At 44.5% G+C, this 18,591-nt stretch overlaps 1 protein-coding gene across 1 annotated transcript in view; it reads right to left on the reverse strand.

Annotated features, from left to right (window-relative positions):
• Nucleotides 1-18,344, reverse strand: part of CASP7 (caspase 7) — a 99,438-nt gene extending 81,094 nt beyond the window's left edge. The window contains exon 1 of the mRNA XM_077454994.1: nucleotides 18,304-18,344. The gene's annotated coding sequence lies outside the window, so the exon portion shown is untranslated. The remainder of the gene's footprint in view (nucleotides 1-18,303) is intronic.
• Nucleotides 18,345-18,591: the final 247 nt, after the last annotated feature.

The following is an 18,591-nucleotide window of genomic DNA, read 5'->3' on the forward strand; positions in this document are numbered from 1 at the left end:
CCCAAAATTGATATAGTTTATAGTGCTACCCCCGTAGGGACCGCTGGATTAACCGGTTCTTTTCCGAAGACAGTGCTGAGGCCATCATTCACACAAGCAACAGTCCATTCACTCTGGCTCCATTAAACAGACTAGGGGATGTCTATTTGTGATGTATTGCTTGTAGAATTTGTAACAGGAGAGTGGTTGGGGGTGGTATGGGATACTCTAGAAATGCTGACTTGTAGCCCACGCAGCTTTGTTGAGCAATTTTTAAACAGTAGCCAAGAGGAAGGCCAGAAATGAGACCCTGTAGGAGCTGCCTCAGAGAAAGCGCTACTGCTGGGCCCCATAAGTAGATCAGCAAACAGTCACTAGATTCTGCTTGGATCAGTACTCACAATTTCCCATGGCAGCTGCACACCCCCCAGCTCTCACCAGGCACACCACAGTGGGTCATCCAGACCCAAATTCTTAGCTCCAGAAGTTATTAGAAATAGGCCCCCCAAGCTCTGCTTGATAATCATCAGGAGACCATCAGCAAGACTACCTCAAAAGGGACAACAGCCCCTCAGGCTAAAAACTTCTCCAGTCAGACTAGAATAGGGCTGCACCAGATTATATTCTTTTCCAGCCATCTACTGAGCACACCTCTCCAGGGATTGGCGAACAGACAATACATATTCAGGCTACCCATTGGACTTTCCCAGCCCTCTATGTTCTGGAAGCCTCCAGAATTCTGGGGGGAGCAATAAAACTTGCAGGCTGTGAAACCTAGAACCACCCAAAGAATAACTGCTTCAAGGACTACAGAGGAGTCAAAATAAGCCCTTCATCCTCTCCATGTTACAAGCTGTTGTCATGTGACTCAAAGAGGGACACCAGTCATCCAAATAAGCCCAGAGTCAGGTGTGTTGTGTGTACTGCTCTAAAAGTGAGTGAGTATACAGTATCACACAAGTGAGTACACCCCTCACATTTTTGTAAATATTTTATTATGTCTTTTCATGTGACAACACTGAAGAAATGACACTTTGCTACAATGTAAAGTAGTGAGTGTACAGCTTGTATAACAGTGTAAATTTGCTGTCCCCTCAAAATAACTCCACACACAGCCATGAATGTCTAAACCGCTGACAACAAAAGTGAGTACACCCCTAAGTGAAAATGTCCAAATTGGGCCCAAAGTGTCAATATTTTGTGTGGCCGCCATTATTTTCCAGCACTGCCTTAACCCAGAGTTTCACAAGTTGCCACTGCAGTCCTCTTCCACTCCTCCATGATGACATAATATAGTTGGTGGATGTTAGAGACCTTGCGCTCCTCCACCTTCCATTTGAGGATTCTCCACAAATGCTCAATAGGGTTTAGGTCTGGAGACATGCTTGGCCAGTCCACCACCTGGCTCTTCCAGAATGCATTTGTCAGGTCAGACACTGATGTGGATGGGAAGGCCTGGCTCGCAGTCTCCACTCCAATTCATCCCAAAGGGGTTTGATCGGGTTGAGGTCATGATTCTGTGCAGGCCAGTCAAAGTCCTGCACCCCAAACGCACTCATCCATGCTTTTATGAAGCTTGCTTTGCGCACTGGTCCAAATCATTTTGTGGAGGGGGGGATTATGGTGTGGGGTCCTTTTTTTAGCAGTTGGGCGGGGCCCCTTAGTTCCAGTGAAGGGAACTCTTAAGGTGTCAATATACCAAGACATTTTGGACAAGTTTGTGGTAACAGTTTGGGGATGGCCCCTTCCTGTTTCAACATGATTGCACACCAGTGTACAAAGCAAGGTCCATAAAAGACATGAACTAGCAAAGTTAGGGATGGAGGAACTTGGTTTGCCTGCACAGAGTCCTGACCTCAACCTGATAGAACACTTTTGGGATGAATTAGAGCAGAGACTGCAAGCCAGGGCTTCTTGTCCAACATCAGTGCCTGACCTCACAAATACGCTTCTGGAAGAATGGCCAAACATTCCCATAGACATACTCCTAAACCTTGTGGACAGCCTTCCCAGAAGCATTAAAGTTATAGTTGCAAATGGTGGGCCAATTTAATATTGAACCCTATGGACTAAGACTGGGATGCCATTAAAGTTCATGTGTGTGTGTAAAGGCAGGTGTCCCAATACTTTTGACAAACAATACATTGTATATTATAAAGTGCATATTGCCCAAGTGTCATTCAAATAAAAAAGCCCTCACTGCAAAACTTATCCTGCCACTTTGTGATCAAGCGTTAGCCCTCTTTTGGGTTGAATAATGGGCAGTGTCACTCTTCCCATCTCCTTACAGCCCAGGGTGTCAAAGATATGCCCCGGAGGGGGGGGGGGGGGTAAATCAATATGCCTTGGACTTTAACTCTTCCCACCCAGCCCCAGTGTCCCTTTAAAATGGATTAACTTCCCAATCACATGACTACTGTGCTTGGCTGTCAAATGGTTAGGAGCCTGTCCTTCCGGCTCCCAATCATGGCTGGAGACTAGACATGTGTTACGAATCGAAATACAGATGTATCTGCATTTCGGAATTACAATAGCAATGAATTTCAAGGAATCTGAAATAAATTATAATGAAAAAAAATAACGGAATGATAGAACAAATTATCCAAACTCAAAAATAATTTTTTATTTGAAAATTTATTTTAATTGCAAAAAAATACAGTAAGGTGTAGAAAGAAGTGAAATAAGATGATGACTCCTACTTAGGCTGCTTTATATAATAGAATAGAAAAAAAATTAATAGAATGACATAGAATAGAAAGAAATAGAACAGAAAAGAATATGAAAGAATAGAATTGAATAGAATAAAACAGAATAGAAAATAAAAAAAATTGAATCAAATAGAACAGAATAGAATAGAAAATAAAAGAATAGAAATGTGTACACAATTGTTAGACTAAGAAACATGATAGAAATGCTTACATCTGATCAAAGGAACCTCCAGTGAACAATCATCTGCAGGGTAAGAAGTGGTCAGCACAGAGATCGGTCCTGGCACAATGGAGAGTCTGACAGGTGTAGTAGACAGTGGCTTGGAGGTTTCCCAGGAGAATGGCATGTATATAATGGAAGGCAATGCCTTTCAGAGGCCTTGCCCCCTTTTTCAAGGCAAATAGATCGATGTGACACAGTAGTATGGATATGGGAAGTGTGTGCACTACAATGCCCAGCAGGGCAAGATGAATATACTCAAAATGTAGTTACAACTCTATATAAGAAATCATGGAATTTATTTAAGACCATTCTACTAAATATATACTGTATGTCGATTTAAGAATAATAGAGACTAATGGTATAGCAAAATCTAGCACGTATCTGAGTGACTCATTATCCCGGAAAGGCTACGCAAGAAGGGGAGAACAAAAACTACAAAGATAGTTCTTAAGTGTCAAGCTGATACTTAAAGTGGTAGTAAACTGCTGGGTTTTCATTTCATTTTTTACTTTTAAACCGGCAAGGCAATGTCATAATGCGCTTGTATACATCACATACTAGCACATTATGTAAAACTTACCTTAGAATGAAGCCCTCCAGTAGTGCGCTGTCAATGCTGAAATCACTTCCATCTTCACCTGGTCTTCCTTCCAGGTTCAGACTCTAGCTGTATGAGTGGCCAGAGACACAATGACCTCACTGAGCGCGAGATCCGCCGTTTATGGCACAGGACTCCGAAGGAACGGCACGGGTATGCCATTCCTTCAGAACGCATACGCTGGTGATGACACCGGCTGCATCTAATTTAATATCTCCTAAACCAGTGGTCATCAAACTGCGGCCTGGGGGCCGGATGTGGACAATGCTTTTTTTTGCAGCCCTTGGGGTGCTATTTTATTCACGGACACTAATGAAGAGTACAATTTCTCCCAATGAGACCAACAATGGAGCACAATCCCTACCACTGCCACCAATGATGGGGGATCATTTACTCCCATTGATGTTGGGACATATTGTACACCCAATGGTCACAGTCCAGCCCCCCTAAAGTCTAAAAGGACAGTGAACCGGCCCTGTGTTTAGAAAGTTTGGAGACCCCTGGTGCACATTTAGGAGATATTTACAGTACCTATAAGTAAGCCTTATTATAGGCTTGCCTTTAGGCAAAATCGTGCATGGGAGTTTTACTGCCTAGAAGAGGGGTCTAAAGGGAAGGAAGCAGTCAGCAGGTATCCCTGAGGTATGGTGTGGAACAGCGCACAGATGTAAGAAGGCTGTGGGCTGTCAATTGGCTGGGATGCTGCTGGGTCCCGGTGACCTTTTTGGACCCCTGGAGCAGGTGGGGAATCTAAACCCTGTTGTGAGACTAGGGTATACTGGTGGTGAGCCAAAGTGTTTTTTTTTGTATTACGTTTTTGAACTGTTTTGTTTGTATTTGCTGAAGAAAGCGGTTTGGTTTGACTTTTTGGAAAACAGATTGTTTTTCTTTTACAAATATGGCTGGCTAGTGATCCGGACTGCCCAAATATCATACTAGCAAGTGTCACACTGCTACATTACTGAGCATGCATGGACTTTCATCAAAATATAAATGCTAGTTACACTTTTTTTTTCCCCTTTCTTGGACAGGCACAGGGTAGGTATGCAAAGTACAGGGGTATTGTTGATCTACACCCTCATGTCATTAACCTCCTCATGCCAGCCATACGCATATACACTTCCCGGCCACTTTATTAGGTAAACCTTTTCAATTGCCAGTAACAGAAATTGCTAATCAGCCAATCACATAACAGCAACTCAATGCATTTAGGCATCTAGACGGGGTGAAAACGACTTGCTGAAGTTCAAACTGAGCATCAGAATGGGGAAGAAAAGGGATTTAAGTGACTGAGCATAGAATGGTTGGTGGTGCCAGATGGGCTGGTCTTAGTATTTCAAAACTGCTGATTTCCTGGGATTTTCATGCACAACCACCTCTTGGGTTTACAGAGACTGGCCCAAAAAAGAGATAATATCCATTGAGCGGCAGTTTTGTGGAGGAAAATTACTTGTTGATGTCAGAGGAGAATGGGCAGACTGGTATGCCACTGCACAGCAGGGGACCAATTGCAGGCTTGAGAGCCAGAACGGGAATGTGTGTGTGGTGTGTGTGGTGTGTGTGTAAACACTCAAATCCCTGTTTTGTCAAGGGAGAGGAGACAAATAATTTGTTCCTAGTTCCCCAGTTAGTCCCATTCCCCCACAGTAAGAAACACTAACTAGGGAACACATTTAACCCCTTCCCTGCCAGTGACATTTATACAGTGATCAGTGCATTTTTATAGCACTGTTCGCTGTATAAATATCAATGGTCCCAAAAAGGTGTCAAAAGCGTCCGCTCTGTCTGACAATACCACAGATCACTGCCATTACAAGAAAAAAAAAGAAGAAAAAAAAAAAATACCATATCCTATAGTTTGTAGATGCTATAACTTTTGCACAAACCAATCAATAAACACTTGCGATTTTTTTTTACCAAAAATATGTAGAAAAATATGTAGATACATATTGGCCTAAACTGATGAATAAAATTGTTTTTTAAAAACATTTTTGAGGATATTTATTATAGCAAAAAGTAAAACAAATATAGTTTTTTCAAAACTGTTGCTCTTTTTTTGTTTATAGCGCAAAAAATAAAACCCTCCGGAGGTGATCAAATACCACCCAAAGAAAGCTCCATTTATGTAAAAAAAAAAAGTGCAGCTTTGCATGACCACGTAATTACGAGTTAAAGTGTCACAGTGCCAAATTGTAAAAAGTGCTCTGGTCAGGAAGGAGGTATAATCTTCCGGGGCTGAAGTGGTTAAACACCACGGCCTACCCGAGTATAGTTGCTGACAATGTCCATCCCTTTAGGACTACAGTGTACGCATCTTCTTGATGGCGCCTTCCAGCAGGATAATGTCACAAAGCTCAAATCATCTCACCACTGGTTTCTTGAACATGAAAATGAATTCACTGTACTCCAATCAGTGGTGGCCATCCATAAGGGGAGCAGGGATGCCGCCCCCCTAATTTACATACAGAGTGCAGGGCACATGGATTCCAACTGGGTTTTTTTTTTTTTTTTAAGCATGTGATTAGAGCCTGAGGTTCAAAAAAAGGGTGGGCTCGGGGGACACAGTGTGTAACAATAGCGACTTAATATTCGCTATGGTCTTCCCGATTCTCCTCCCGGGCCAATCAGGAAGCAGTTCCTGTGACCGACTGGCCACATTCGCTCCCATCTCCTGTGGGTGGTGGGGTGGTGGGGTGGGGGTGTTAGATTTCCACATTCACATCCGTCTCCAGAGAGAGGGTTGCAATCACCACATTCATGTCCATCTGCCGCAGTTGGCGGGTCTTGGTGTGTGTTTCGATCGCTGCATCCACATCTGTCTCTGGGGGGAGGGATTGTTGAGATTGTTGCATTCCTAGCTGTCTCCTGTGCGTGTGCGTGTGTGGGTTGTTGTTAGTCCCCCCCCCCCAATATATTAAGTATCAGCTGCCACTGACGCCAATGGCCTCCACAGTCAACAGATCTCAATCCAATGGAGCACCTTTTGGATGTGGTGGAATGGGAGTGTTGCATCATGGATGTGCAGCCGATAAATCTGCAGAAACTGTGTGATGCTATAATGTCACTATGAACCAAAATCTCTGAGGAATCTTCCCAACACCTTGTTGAATGTATACCACGAAGAATGAAAGAAGTTCTGAAGGCAAAAGGGGGTCCAACCCGGTACTAGCAAGGTGTACATAATAAAGTGACCTATGAGTGTGTATGGCAGTTGGCAGCACAACAATAAGCTTTAACCCGGAGTTGCCACATATGCATACAGTCGGTGTTCCTTCTATTTATTGAGTGGTGGACTTTCCTGCCCATCATTTTTGTTTTGTTTTTTACCAATCGCATTGGCCAAACGTTTAGCACATGGTTGGGGCACAGTCCCATTGACTTCAAAGGGTGCTCTTGGCAAATGAAACACCTGCCAATCTGACATGTCGAGTTAAAACTGGTGCACCGCGAAGCACCATGGCAACATTAACAGACCTGAGTGGCTGCCATAACTGCTTGTAGGTGGCCCGTGGGGAGGGGGCAGTAAAAGCAGATCAGCTGCCTATTTATACTGTCCATTGCTAACTGTGTGAATGAGGCCTGAGGCCCTGTTCACATCTAGCATTTTGGGGCCGTGGGTGGAATCGCCACGATTCTGCCTGTGATATCAAAGTGCACTGCAAAGCTAGAAAAATGTGGCATGTGTGTTCGTGTGCCATTCATCTTTAAAGTCATCAAAACGCAGTGCGGTTTTGCCATGATTGTCACATGACTTATCGCGTAGCAATGGTTGCAAACCACATCATGCAAAGCTCGTCACCCCTAAAGAACTCCTGCTCCTTTTTGGGCGACAGCCTTCACATGATAATTGCAGCAAAACCACACCACGTTTTGGTGCCATTAAATATGAATGGCAAATAAAACACATGTGCTGTGTTTTTCCAACATTGCAGTGTGCTTGGAATTGTGGGCAGAATCGCAGCGTTTCCACTTCTAAAATCGCAAATCAGTAGATGTGAATGGGATCTTAAAGAGACAAGGTTGGAACAGCTGCATTCTCCAACCTCACTGGATTCATATTGTTGAGTCTGCATGTATATTTTCTCTTCATCACACTGTTTTAGGGTGTTATACTGTATTTTTATATCTGTGTAACTTATCTCCCTGGCAATCATTGAGAGGGGAAAGGTCTAGCAAACAGGTTTGACAACCTAGTCAGGTTGCTCATACCCTCTGAGACGTGGCGGGAGTTGTCCCTCCATACACTTCCTCCTCCTCCTGTTTAAAAAGGCATTCCTTTCTTTATTACACATATTTAATGTATGTAGAGCTGATAATTTACACAGCACTTTACATACTGTACAGTTAGGGAGCTAACCATCCAAGGTCCCCATCTGACATACATACACATACTAAGTCCACTTTAGACAGAAGCCAATTACCCTACCAGCATGCCATTGGAGTGTGGGATTAAACCGGAGCACCCGGAGGAAACCCACGCAGGCACAGGGAGAACATGCAAACTCCATGCAGATAGTGTCCTGGTTGAGATTTGACGTTTAGATGGATTGGTTGAGTAGACCAATGGCGGCTGGTGGTTTTTTGTTTGGGGGGGGGGGGGAATCATCCAAACCGAACCAACCCCACACCCACTATCTGTCGGTCGGTCCTGCGGCACTTACCCCATCTAGGTGGCGAGCATCCAAAGAGCAGCGGTGGGGACCGGGCATCCAGGCATCAGCCACCTGCTCTTCTCCTCTCCTCCTCGCTTCCACTGTGCGTCTTTCCCTCCTCTTAGACATCCGATAGGATCGCCTGTCCTTTCAGCCAACCTGGCAACAGGTATCAGATCTGCTTCCCAATTGGCCAGGAGGAAGATCAGTGAATATTCATTTCACCCACACACCTGGGTGGGCTCCGGACGCATCCTCTGCGACCGGCGCCCACCCTATTTTGGAAGCCCTTTAGTGCCTATGACTCTAATCAGGTGCTTCAAAAAAAAAAAAAAAAAAAAGAGCCCTGGCCGCTGTAAATCATGTACCCAGTGCCCTAAAAAGACCAGGTACAATAAAAAGGAAGGTGGGACTTTAAATGAGGCTATTGATTTGTGGGGGTGAGATGATTAGAAAGTATATTTCATTGGCATATGGAATCTGACAATACATAATAATGCCCATAGTAGAAAAGGTTTAATATGTATACACACGCACACATACATGGTATTGACCTCATGAATACATTACATATACATGTCAAAGGGACGCCATATAAAATTGACAAGAGATTTAATGGGGTAAAATTAAAGTGGTTGTAAACCCTTACAAACCACTTTGACCTACAGGTAAGCCTAGATTAAGGCTTACCTGTAGGTCCAAGAAATATCTCCTAAACCTACACGGTTTAGGAGATATTTACTAAAAGACACACAGTCACATCTGTCTAAGGCGCATGCGCCGTAGACAGTGGCGCGCAGGCACACTATCGCCATTAGCAGCATTCCGTTAGTGGCGGCTCCCGTACGCATGCGCGGGAGTGACTCACTCACTCACAGCGCCGGAGCAGCGATACCCGGAAGAAGATGGACGCTCCGGACTACAGGGGACAGCAGTGACATCGCTGGCTCCTGTGTCAGGTAAGTGACACATAATAGGTTACTATGCGATGCTTTACCTTTGCAGGGAGACAAAGAGGAAGTAAACCCATCTGGGTTTACTTCCTCTTTAATTGTTGCAGATTCATATGTGTACATGTCATCTAAATGGCACTATGCATTTAGATGACGTCGGGCTATAAGGATGCATTCTTACGCCTATTGATAGGAATCTACTTAGACTCATTATCTACAACCAAATGATCATATGTTTTTTACCATTGTTTATACTGCACAGTACCATTTAGATGACATGTATACATGAATCTGCAACAATTCATTTTACCCCATTAAATCTCTTGTCAATTTTATATGCCATCCCTTTGACATGTATATGTAATGTATTCATGAGGTCAATACCATGTATGTGTGTGTGTGTATACATATTAAGCCTTTTCTACTATGTGCATTATTGTTATGTATTGTCAGACTCCATATCATATGCCAATTAAATATACTTTCTAATCATCTCACCCCCCACAAATCAATAGCCTTATTTAAAGTCCCACCTTCCTTTTTCTTATACCTGAACCAGGGATGGAGGCACAGACCTTTGCTTCATTTAAAATTTAAAGTCTCAACCCCACCCCCCCCCCATTATTCTAAAAGGGGCCCGACGCATGAATAGGGGGTGGTGGCAGCGGCCATAGATAGATTCATGCTATGAATCTATCCATTATGCATATGGGGAGTGGCCTGGAGAGAGGGGGCAGCTCCCGGGTGCCCGTAATGGACCGGCCATCCCTGGTGTAGACGATTTGGCTGCAACATTTGCAGTTAATATTTGAAGCAAGGCTGGTGGTGGACTATTTTGCGCCCCAAAAAAAAAAAAAAAAAGAAAGGGGGAAAAATAAAAAAAATAAAACGGCTTCTCGGTCTAAAATACCGGGGCTTTTCTTATTTATTTATTTTTTATTTTTAACACAAATTACAAATAAATGACAACTACCGGGTTTCTCAATGCATTTTAGCTATATTCAAGCCTGCTTCACTCCAATGGTGTCAGTAGTTTATTTTTTCTTGTTAAGACATGTTGTGGCTGCGCTTTAGGCAGCTGCCTAGTAGTAGCGCCAGACCGGGCTTCCAACAAAATTTCATTGGAATTCATAAAATAACCAAATGTACCTGCTCAATGTTGCAAGCAACGCCGTTTACAAAGTGATGTAGTGAGAAGGCTTCTCCTCCTCGACTGTGCGCACCAACTCACTTGCGACAATAAAAAAGGTGTTTGGTGAGCGTTCCTAAATGTAGCCAATTGCTCTTCTAACAGTGGTGGCTGGTGAAGTTTTAGGTTGGGGAGTGCCAGAACCCCGCCCTTCATTTTTGACCCCACCACTTATAAGCCCCACCCCTTATATAATCCACCCACTCTGTCCCCTGTATTCCACTTGCTTCCACCCATAGTGTCAGGAGTATACCGCTCACCATCACAGGACAGAGTATACAGCTCACCATCACAGGACAGAGTATACAGCTCACCATCACAGATATTGCCCAGCATTACAGACCGGTGTATATGGTCTCTGAGCCGAGTAGGCCACGAGTATTTTAATGTAGTTCCTCAGGTAGGCTCAGACAAATTGTTAGCTCTCTGCAGTGGCAGAATTACCAGGGTCGCAGTAGTCAGATGCGACGGGGCCCTCGCATTCCGTCACTGTGGGGGGGCCCCAGCGGGGTTGCTATTCACAGGGCCCTGAGCAGAGAGCGTGTCTCATGTAACAGCAGCACAGACACAATGCTGGACATTTTATTTCCCCCTCGTCCATCCTCTTTCGCAGGGATGATACTGGACACTGGACACGCATCTGTCCTGCTCCCCCTCCTCCCCCCTCCTCTCTCCTGTGTCTTCCGTGGGAAATGTGGACTTGACCGTCCGTGGAGCACAGAGGAGAGAGGAGGGGGGTGAAGGGAGTGCAGATTAGCTGTGTGTCCAGTGTCATCCCTGCGAGAGGACGGACGAGGGGGAAATAAAACGTCAATGCCGGTGTGTCTGTGCTGCTGTTACATGAGAGACAAGCTCTCTGCTCAGAGTCGTGCTGTCCTGAGAAGACAGAGGACTCTGATGGGCACTGATAGGATGCACTGATAGGGGCACCAATGGGATTTACTGATGAGCACTGAAGGGAGGCACTGATAGGGGGCACCGATGGGATTTACTGATGGAGCGCTGATAGGGGGCATTGGGCATTGATGAGCACTGATAAGCAGAACTCATAGGCTGCACTGAGGAACACTGATGGGCAGCATTGAAGAGTACTGATGGATGCTGTTAGTTTACTGGCTTTCTTAACAGTTAACGGCAGTCCTTTCCTAACACAGACACAGTGTGGGAAGAAAGGGCTGCGGATAACCGGCAAGTCTGTTTACATGTGATCAGCTGACATCGCATGGTAAAAGGACCACTGCGCTGGATGCACGTCCCAGGGGGCATGCAGGAAGCCCAGTTTTGGGAGGATGTCCATGGACACCCTCACTAAATTGGAAGCCCGGGGCTCGGATGTAAGGGGGCCCATCATGCACCAAGGCCCTGAAGGTTCTAGTTACGCCTCTGGCTCTCCATCTAAATTCTGTGTGTGATAAAGCTTATGTAATTCCTGTCTTTTTGTTTCTAATGGTTGTGCTAAGGTTTACTGGTGTCTGTGAGTGAGTGAATTAAGAAATACTTTATAGGTGCCAACATTGAGTTATATGTGTGACATGTCTAACGTGAGTAAACTCATTTTAAAATTCCCCTTTAAGCACCCCCCCACTTTATTAAAGGCCACATCCACCACAGTGCACCCCAACATTAATCTCTACCGGGTTCCCAAGGGATTTAGAATCTGTATTAAAATGTATATATTAATTTAACTTTTTTTGCAGCAATTTTGAAATTGACATTTAAACTGCCTTCCTGAGAAATGCTAAACTTCCGCACTGATACATGTGTAAGCAAGTTGTCAGGGCTAGCCTGATTGCTTCAGGGATTCTTTGACTGTGATATACCTCATTATATTTACAAAAAAAACAAAAAACATACAATTATACCACCCACGGCTTCCAATACTACTTATACGCCAATGACACCCCAATATATCTGTCTACTCCTCACCTGACTCCTTCAGTCTCCTCTCGCATTATTAACTGACCTATTAGCATGGATGTCGCACCACTTTCTTAAACTAAATCCCTCTAAAACTGAGCTATTAATATTCCCCCTGCCCCCCTCCATCACTTTTCCATCAAAATCAACAATGCAAACATCAGTATATCCCCAGTCCATAAGGGCGCACGGGTGCCACCCCCTCTCTCCTGCACCCCCCCCCCCCCCATCACTAATAGACGATTCATGCAATGCATGAATATATCTATGGCCACCGCTGCCACCCCCTACACAGGCGGAGGAGTTTGAAGCAACCGATTAGAGCCACAGGCTCCAATAGGCATCAAAAAAGGTGAACAGCATGGCACTAGCAGGTCACTCAGCTGTGTTAGAAAAGCAAATGAATATTCGCTTTCCTAACACTAAACTGCCTTTCCACCAATCAGGTGCTCGGATCTGTTACCAATCACCTGATTGGCTGAAACGACAGTCGCTGTGATTGGACGCCTATCAGGCATCCAATCATAGCAGAGGACGGGAAGAGGGGATGGGAGAAGACATCGAGGAGGTATTCGACCAAGACAGGGCATGTGCAGACGGTGGGCGGGGGGCACACTGGCAGCATTTGATATGGCAGAGTGGCATTTCAGTTTGGTTTTCAGTTTGTTTGCACACCCCAAAAATCTTGAGCACCAGCTGACTCAGACTTGTCCTTTCAGCTCCCAAATCCAATCATTGTCAAAAGTTTGTAGAATTCACCTCTGTAACATCTCTAAAAATGCCCCCCTTTTTTAACAAATGAAACCACCAAGCTCCTCATTCACTCCCTTGTTATCTTTCACCTTGACTATTGTAACTCCCTTCTCACTGGCCTGCCTCTCCATAGGTTATCCTCTCTTCAATCTATTATGAATGCTGGTGCCAGACTTATCCACCGTTCAGCATCCGCCAACCCTCTCCTCCTACACTGGCTCCCAATTGCCCAGTGAATTCAATTCTAAATACTAACCACAACATACAAAGCCATTCACAACTCTTCTCCGAGCTACATCAGCAATCCTGTCTCCAGATATCACCCAAATCGTCCCCTCCACTCCTCCACTCTTCCCAGGACCTCCTACTCTCAAGATCCCTCATCTTCTACTCCCATGCTCGGCTCCAGGATTGCTCCAGAGCCTCTCCCATTCTCTGGAACTCGCTATCTCAACCTGTCTGGCTATCCCCTACTCTTTCTACCTTCAGGAGATCCCTGAAAACTCATCTCTTCAGGGAAGCCTATCATGCCTCCAACTAATCTTTTACCACTTCCATCAGCTCATTCCCCACAGTTACAACCTTTTATACCACCTGCCCCACCCTATTAGATTGCAAGTTCTTCTGAGCAGGGTCCTTTTAATACTCTTGTATCAGTATAGCGGTATTGTCTACCTTTTATATTGTAAAGCGATGCATAAACTGTTGGCGCCATATAAATCCTGTATAATTATTAATAGCAATAATCAACTCTAAAGTGAAAATGTAAAATCCTCTAATAAATGGATTTTAATATAAGGATTCAGTATACTTTGTGCTCATGTCATTCAGTCTAATAAATATAGGAGGTTAGGTTTTGTAAACTCTAATGTACAGATCTTAACCTGCTTGAAATGTGTTCTACCAAGACACACACCACACATCAAATTTTGCTTCTCTGCTGTACTCACAACCCCCACCCGCCCCAATGCAGGAGGTCCAGCGTGAGGCTCGCTCCACTGAGTCTTTTTTGAAATTAAAAAGTTGACCAGATTCCCCCATCTACACATTCAATGTGAGTGGAGGAGTCCTCCTGCTGTGTCATTATATTCTGACAGTGGGGAAACTTTCCCTGCCATTGGAATGCATTGATCAGAATCACAGTCTATAGCCTGTAGCGCTGACCGGCTTTTTTTCCAACAGGGCGGTTGAACAGAAGTCGATCAGTAGAGCAACTTCTGTTCAGCCACAGAGGCCATACATCGAAACTCAGCCAGTCCTTGATGAACCAGTCACATTTTGGTTCAACTATGACTAGGTTGACTCCCGTGCAAATGTGCGAGATCACGTCATCCTACACTGATGAATCAAGAGACCCGAAAATCCAGCACCTGGACACAGCCAGGGGAGACGAGGATGTAACTGCAACATCGCTGGAAGGTGGAGGGGAGTATGCTGCACATACTCTTCTTTAGACAGCTACACCACGGCTGGCAAGGTCAGGAGGATATCATATGATGTTCTAGACACAGAGATATGAGCTATTCACAGATTTGAGCTATCAGTGTCCTGATTATTAGTGCAGTCCTAACAGTGCAGCCTCATCAGCGCCCATCAGAAAGGAGGAAGGAGGAAAATGACCTGTTTGCAGAATTTATTAACAGACTATGAAAAATGTTTTTTTTCTTTGCAGTTGAAAACCTCATCAGTGCAGCCTCAGCCGAGCACATCAGTGCAGCCTCAGCCGAGCACATCAGTGCAGGAGGAAAATTACCTGTTTGCAGAATTTATTAACAGAAAATAATTTTTTTCTTTGCAGTTGAAAACCTGATCAGTGCAGCCTCATCCGAGCACATCAGTGCAGAAGGAAAATGACCTGTTTGCAGAATTTATCAACAGACTATGAAAATTTTTTTTTCTTCGCAGATGAAAACCTCATCAGTGCAGCCCCATCAGCGCAGCAGGTAAATGACCCATTTGCAGAATTTAACAGACTATGAAAAATAATTTGTTTTCTTTGCAGTTGAAAACGCACAAATGTGAACGTGACCCATAGGACACCATGTTAAATGGACTGCAGTGCATTTTTTGCAAAACTGAAAACACTGCAAAAGGCACAGGTGTAAACCTAGCCTGCGTGTCGCATAGGGCAGTCCATTCACTTGAATGGACATTTCTGTCGTCCAAAAAGAAGCTTCTGCTCCTTTTTGGGTGACAAGCTTCACACGATTTGCGAAGGTGCGGTTTTGTTATAATCGCGGCAGAATCACGTCACATTTGGGGTGCCATTGAAGGTTGGCACCCAAAGAGTGCAGGGCATTGCATACCTCCCAACCTTTTGAGATAGGAATGAGGGATACCTATTAGCAAGTATGTAGGCCTAGGACACGCCCCCTTAAAAGGAGAATTGTACAAAAAAAATTAAAATAAAATATGAATGGTTAAACACACAAGTACTTTTTTTTACCACTACTATTTCTTTATATGGTCTTTTGGAATTTACAGATGCAGCAATTTAGAAATTAGATGAAAGGTTTAGCATTTGGAAAGTTTTGGAAAGATAAAAAGTGAATTTTATATAGAACTATATGGATCAGACCAAAATAAGGGAAAGAGGAACAGAGGGACATTGCTCCAAATCAGGCACAGTCCCTCGAAATCAGGGACAGTTGGGAGCATTGTACTGCGATTGCCACACAATTTAGGACCATGGACAGAATTGCAGCCATACGCTTCATGCGATTTGTGAAGGTGCAGTTTGCCAAGTGACAGTATCGCATTGCGTTTGGGGTAGCATTTCAGTATAATCGCAACGATTCTGCCTGCTATCCCAATTCAGGAGATGTGAATGGAGCCTAAAAGTCGCAAATTTAAAACGTTTGAAAATGAAATTAACCTGTTAAAACTTTTATGTGATCTTAGTGATAGAGCCATTAAGTTATCAATTAATGTAAAACCAATCAATAATGGGGGTGGGGCAGAGTGCCTCATGCAGAATGCGGTATGTTGCAGCCATTTAAGATCTCTCCCATTATAAAAATTCTTTCACATTGTATCATTTTCACTTTCATTTTACGAGAAAGAAAAGGACAGAAAAAGCGGCAAAGTGACTGCTGATTCATAAGGTCATGATATAGATAAAGTAGCTACAGGGCTTGGCTGGCTGGGTTCTGTAGTTCCACAGAAAGTCCTATCCAGCACAGTCTCCCCATTGGGAGTAATTTTTGCTCGCTATTCATCCTGGTGACCATTGTCACTGAGACATAATAAAGGAGGAGGAATCCAAAATGTTATAGTTGTCATCGTAGCAGGAATAGAGGAGAATTCTGCCGATGGGGACACCTGTTCTGGCGACAATGGAAAGGAAAACTCTGGCCTTAAAACCTAATAAATTTGCGTAATAAGTAGGGTTGCCACATCAATCCTTTAATTCAGGACACACATTAATTACACAGGATCTCTGGCTGATTAAAGTGGTTGTAAACCCTCTGGGACCACTTTTACATACAGGTAAGCCTAGATTAAGGCTTACATGTAGGTGCAACAAATATCTCCTAAGCCTACACAGTTTAGGAGATATTTGCAAAAGACTGCCACCGATGTCTATGGAGCATGCGCCGTAGACATTGGCACGCAGGCGCACTGAGCATGCCGTTAGTGGCGGCTCCCACGTGCATGCAACGTCATCGTGGCTCCAGCCAGTCACAGCGCCGGATCTGCGATACCCGGAAGTCACTCCGGGTTCGATGAAGGAGAAGAACGAGGGTCGCTTCGGGGGCTTCCATCTCAGGTAAGTTATTCATAATGAGCTAGTATGCTATGCATACGATCTCATTATGCCTTTGCCTTACAGGGTGCGTTTTTTTTCTCCTGCCTTTACTTCCTCTTTAAAGTGGTTGTAAACCCTTACAAACCACTTTGACCTACAGGTAAGCCTAGATTAAGGCTTACCTGTAGGTCCAAGCAATATCTCCTAAACGAAAACGGGCATGCGCCGTAGACAGCAGCGCGCAGGCGCACTGAGCGCGGCATTCTCAGCTACGGAGCTGCCGCGCGTGTCGGCTCCCATGCGCATGCACGGGAGTGACGGCATCGCGGCTTCGCCGAATGACAGCGGCGGAGCTGCGAGACCCCACCAACAAGATGGATGCGGCGGACTACAGGGGACAGCGGCGACTTCGCTGGCTCCTGTGTCAGGTAAGTGACACATAATGGACTTCTATGCGATGCATAGTAGTCCATTATGCTTTACCTTTGCAGGGAATGAAAGAGGAAGTAAACTCATCAGGGTTTACTTCCTCTTTAAGGTGGTAATTAAACTCACTTGGTGCCTTATTTGCATTAAATCAGGATCAGAACCGAGCCGGTGTAATTAATATGTGTCCTGAATTAAAGGGATGATGTGGCAACCCTAGTAACAAGCCAGCATCCTCCCTGATATCCCTCATGTTGTAAAGCGCTGCGCAAACTGTTGGCACTATATAAATCCTGTATAATAATAATAATAATCTTTAGACCCCCCCGTTCACATTGGAGCAACAGGTCAAATCGCATGACAAGTCGCAGTCTATTGCCGGAATGACGTGGTTAAAATCGGCGCAACATCAGCTTTGTGGCGCTGCACCGATTTGAAAGTTCCTGCACTACTCTTGGCGATTTTCCGTGCGACTTGTATAAACATCTGTGCATGAAGCCGCACATATGTCTTCCAAGTCACACTGACATGTTTTCATTTAAGATGAAGTCGCACAATTTCAAAGCCTCAGTCAATATGAACAGGAGCTCAATCTGAAAATCAAATTAAGTTGGGTGGAAAAACTCCATCCAACTCAATAGCTTGCAGGAGAGATCCATTCATCCACGCTAGTTAGTGTGGATTGGGGAAATCAAGAGAAATCTTACAGTGTATGACCAGCGTCTGAACTCCTACTTCATGCAATCATTCAGTACTGAAGCCTACGGATCAGCATGAGAGTCAGGAGGACTAGTATTCCCACAATGGAGGGGGGGGGGGGGAAATCAACCTTCCTTTGCAGATTATTAGAAATTGTATCTTAAGGTACTCATCGGTTATTATCCGACCTGGCGACCCCCAGTAGAGTTGCCACCCCATCCCTTTAAACCCGAACACATATGAATTACACAGGTTCTGAGGCTAATTTAATACAGATAAGGCACCAAGCAGCAACCCTACCCCCAGGACAGATCTACAACACCCAAAGACAGGGCAGATAGTTCTTGTCCTGGGAGAAGGCACAGTACAGGAAGGGTTAACGATAGATAAGTCGATAGTCAGATAGTCGATCGTCAGACAAGATCGGTTAATAAACATGTCATTTCTGCATGTATTACCTTCCCCAGATCGCTGCTTCTAATTCCTCGCCCTTCTGTCACACTTGTCCAAGTTTCATTTTGGAGGCTCCACCCATGTAGGAAGTTTATAGAGTTTGTGACTTCCTCCCCTCCCCCCCCACCCTCTGACATTAGAGAACGCGGGCTTTGTCTATAGACCTCATACAGAGGATACCATGGATCTTAAAGAAAGGAGGACGTGACAAAAGCTTGTCCTGAAAATTTGGATGTTAGTGCAAATAAAAAAAAAAAAAAGTACTTAATTGTGTTATGATAAAGAGGAAACAT

The sequence above is a fragment of the Lithobates pipiens genome, unplaced genomic scaffold (assembly GCF_037356315.1).
Source record: "Lithobates pipiens isolate NorthernLeopardFrog02 unplaced genomic scaffold, aLitPip1_a1.2 Scaffold_25, whole genome shotgun sequence".
Lineage (NCBI taxonomy): Eukaryota > Metazoa > Chordata > Amphibia > Anura > Ranidae > Lithobates > Lithobates pipiens.